General features: G+C 34.1%; 1 non-coding gene across 1 annotated transcript; it reads right to left on the bottom strand.

The window, feature by feature from the left end:
- Window positions 1-2,356: 2,356 nt before the first annotated feature.
- TRNAN-GUU lies at window positions 2,357-2,430 on the bottom strand. The gene has a single exon. It is a non-coding gene; the product is annotated as a tRNA-Asn (tRNA).
- Window positions 2,431-4,459: the final 2,029 nt, after the last annotated feature.

The following is a 4,459-nucleotide window of genomic DNA, read 5'->3' as shown; positions in this document are numbered from 1 at the left end:
ATATAAGTCAAAAGCCAAGATCAAAAGACAACACAAGACTCACCACTCACAAGGATAACACCGGGAACACATCCCAACCACAAAGGTTAACCACACACAAAGATAAAGAAAAAACATACCCGCACAAATGCCTGGACAGCGACTGGTCAGCCGCCGCCGGCGGTCGATGGGCCGCGACGCCTCCTGGGGCGTGACCCAGCGGAAGTACGGGGAGAGGGCTGACCTGGTCTCGGGACTAAAAACCATCCCCGGTAGCAAAAAGACTCCTCTGGCTGCCCGGCGGTCAATCTGATCTCGATCGCCGGCTGATCCCAGGGCGGAGAGGTCGAGGCGGTTCGGTGAGAAAGTCCCAGACGCCGCCTCTCGCCGGAGCAGGCTGGAGTGGTGAAGCCCGTTACTGACTCCTCGCGTCAACCGTTCGCCGCGATGGAGGTAGCGACGAGCACTCAGGCCGATCGCGACAATCCGGCTACGAGTGCGGAGCCGACTGGGAAAGCCGGCGATCATCCTTTGAGCGTCGAACGAACACAGTGGGGATGGTCCGGAGTGGATTGCAATACTTGGACACTCTGATCGCCGGCGTCTCAGCCGATGGTCATCGATCGGAAGGCAGGAATGATTGCCAGTGATCGGATGGTTGATAGGAGGTCGATTGCTTGTCGCACATTGGAGTGGATCTCGGCCACCGACCGTGTAGAACGTGCGGTTGTGATTGCAGTTTCGTTTTCTTCATCTCCTCCCTTCTCTCTGTGCTGGAAGTAGACGGCCAGTGCATCACCAGATCGGCCATCAATCGCGCCAGAGGTAGCGCCGCACCGGCGATCGAAGACGCGGGTCAGAATTTCGCGATCACAAGGCATTGTAGAGCAAAGTACTGATAACGTGTTGAATAAAATAATATAAACGCAAGTAAGGAGAAGAAGGAAATAGAGAATAGAGAGGGAAGGCCCATCTTTTCATTCATCTCCACACCATGATATAAGATGTGTCCATTACAAAGGATATAAATATACATAATGAGCAATCAAAGCATCCGTTACAAATGATGTCCACTAAATATGTTTATAACAGAAACAAATTATAATCCTACCTATGCACAAATGGCAAATTATTGTGTAGGCCACGATCTAAAACGATGTCGTTTTGAGGTTAAAAAAATTGTGTAAAATGACTTTTTCAAAAAATCTATTGAAAAAGTTGTTTTTGAGCAACTTTTAGCTTTTTGGAGCAATAAGTTATTACAAAAAGCTAATTAGTCAAACACTTATATAGACTTTTTAACCAAGTTAAACATCTAATAGTGATCAAATAAGCTAGGGCCATATATGTCTTTTATTAATGGAATATTTGGTTAGCTAGGAACAATAAAGTGTGGTGCAACATTTCTACTTCAACCATCTCAGGGATTGGGAGGAAGTGACGAAAGGAAATGTGAATACCTTCTCTACTACAAATGGTGTCACTGTCAAATTCGGGATTAGCACAAGAGTTGCAAACAGTATTCCCTGGAAGGGCACATACCCTCTTAAAGTTGCTAAGGTTATTCTTGTTCGTGAAGTAGTTAGTTGGCTAAAGCCTCAAAACCTTGCAAAGATTTTGATTGAAACCGACGTGCGATGACTAATTTTCTCGCTGGATTGTAGGCACATTTTTTGGGTGGGACAGCTGGCCTAGAAATTTAAGGCTAGACTGCTCCATTCCCAAAGCCAAGGATCGAACCCTTGACCTTTCATTAAGGATGGATGAGTCCCTTCCACTCAACCACACCCTCCAGTTTTTTTTTTTTTTTTTTTTTTTGCCACCCTCCTAATTTCCTTTGTAATGTTCTGTTGGAGGATCTTCAATTCTTTAATTATGAAGTTTTTATCTTAAAGAAAAGGTAACAAATATTTAATTACAATTTTTTTTTTCTAAATCACGGTGTCCACTTTGGACATAATTCCCACAGTACATTGTGGCCGCCAAGGTTCGAACCTATTTGGGAGGATGTAAATCACGGTGCCCACTTTGGACATAATTCCCACACTGCCGCCGCCAAGATTCGAACATTGGTCTCTTCTCCCAAATACTGTCCATTGAACCATTGAACTAAGCATGTGCGGGCAATTTTTTAAATTTCTGATAGACCTATATATTTTTAAAGCAAAGACATCCGAAATATTTTTTATATTTTTAAATAATATGTTCCAACGTGTTGCATATATCTCCAAAATCGTGGTACATCACCAAATTAAATATGATACCGAGTTACCGACATATTGTGGTACATCACTAAATATGATACATTTCCCATTCTCTTACAAGTATAAACCCAGACGATGTCCTTGGAGCGGAGATGCAAAATAGTTAAAAAACTCGCTAGAAGGTAGGCTTGAACCTCCGACCTTGTGGTTAACAGCCACACGCTCTAACCAACTGAGCTATTCCAGCTACTTGTTAATATACTGTGTCAGATTATATTAATCTGTTAGGTATATAATTGGTGAAAATAAAGTAATCACCCGTATATCAATACTAGTATTTTTTATGCGCGATGCGCAAAAATTACGTGCCCAATATTAATACATTATATTAAAATTTTAAATTTATTTAGATTTTAGATATTTAAATTATTCTAAATAATAATAATAATGTAAATCATTTTTATAAATTTGATATTTATATTTTATGTAATAATTAACATATAACTCAAATATATAATGTTTATATATTATTATTAATGAAGAAGATAAGAAAATATATCGTGGATGCATATGCATGCTAACAATAGTGGAAAAGATAACGGAAGTTATAACGGTAGGGGTATGTTTGTCCAAAATATTTTAATGTACAACCTTTATAGCACAATGTACAAACAAAACTTAACGGAAAAAATGGACATAAATCAGGGGTATAACTTTCATTCACACTTATTATGTTTTTAGATTAGGCATTTTTATGCATAATAGGCAAAAGTTTAAGTTCAATATTAAAATGTGTTAAAATTATTAAAGAACAATAAAAATATTTATTAATAATAAATATGATTTTTAACCCTGAGTGAAAATCTTATTTTTTTAAGGCACAAGTTGATAAATATCATAAATTAATTATTGTCATATTATTTTCATTTATAATGCAAAAAAAAAAAAAAAAAAAAAGTAATCACCAACCGATTTATACCAAATTCTACATCAAATTGTATTTCTTCACTAAAATAATTTGTAGTCTTATAAATTAAAACTTTGTATTAATATTTTACATCAATATTAGGGGGTGTATTGAATCATGACTTTTGTAGACTTTTAAAGACTTTTAAAATTATAGATTTTAATAAACTTTGATTGACTTTCATATAGTCATTCAAAATTTTTTAAAACTTTATAAGACTCTTTAAAAGTCTATACAAAAAACATTCATAAACTTTTATCAAATTTTTTAGTTAAAAAAAGTCTACAAAAGTCATTGAAATTCTAAATTGAATACACCATTACAAACTTTCAATGATTTTGATTCTTATCATTTATAATTTTTTACCAAACATGTTATAATGTATCATAAAATTCTTCTTATTATATAATTTTTTCACCCACATCAACATTCTCAACATTATTATTTTTATCCATAGTATTGTGAGACTTATATGCTATTTACTTATATATTATTACTGTTTGCAGCCCCAAATTGTTGTTGCAAATAGTAGTTCGCTATTCGTAATAACATGTTGTTAAAAAAGAAAAAAATATATTACGAATATAAACATAAAAAGAATAAAAATCAAAATATATAAGTATTTATATGAATATTATGAAACATATAGTAAAATTTGACGTTGATATATGAAAATTTTGTTTTTGTTCATGTATTTAGGAAGAATTAGAGAAAGTTTAGAAGTTATGGTAGAAATTTCGTAGAAAAAGTTTAGAAGTTAGGGGGGAAAAGTTGATAGAAAAAAAAAATCAAAATAAACAAGCAATAATGAAGTAAAAATAATATTATTCGAATTTTTAGAGGAAGATGGTAAAGTTTAGGAGAGATAAAAAAATTAGTAGAGTTCAGGTATGGAGAAAATATAGGATAATGAAGAAAAAATAATTTATTAAATTTAGGTGTAAGGTTTATAAAGTTTAACAGGGATATAAACAAAAATAGATGTTAAATAGAGAGAGAAAACATTCGTTGGTAGAATTTTTTTTTTTTTTTTTTTTTTTTTGAAATCTTGGGGTTGATGGTTGGATTTCAACTATTAATATTTGAGAAGGAAAAGTTTACAAAAGTCCTAAAATTAAAAAGTCTATAAAAGTTCATAACTTTTGAATACCGCATGACTTTTAAAGACTCTTTAAAAGTCTTAATCGAATACCACCCGACTTTTAAAGACTCTTTAAAAATCTTGATTGAATACCTCATGACTTTTAAAGACTCCATAAAAGTTTGAATTGAATACCTCTACACTTTTAAAGTTCATAAAAGTCTTTAA

Source organism: Ipomoea nil, unplaced genomic scaffold (genome assembly GCF_001879475.1).
Source record: "Ipomoea nil cultivar Tokyo-kokei standard unplaced genomic scaffold, Asagao_1.1 scaffold2580, whole genome shotgun sequence".
NCBI classification, from domain to species: Eukaryota; Viridiplantae; Streptophyta; class Magnoliopsida; order Solanales; family Convolvulaceae; genus Ipomoea; species Ipomoea nil.
Note: the sequence above shows the minus strand (reverse complement) of the source record. Positions and strands in the feature narration are given on the sequence as shown.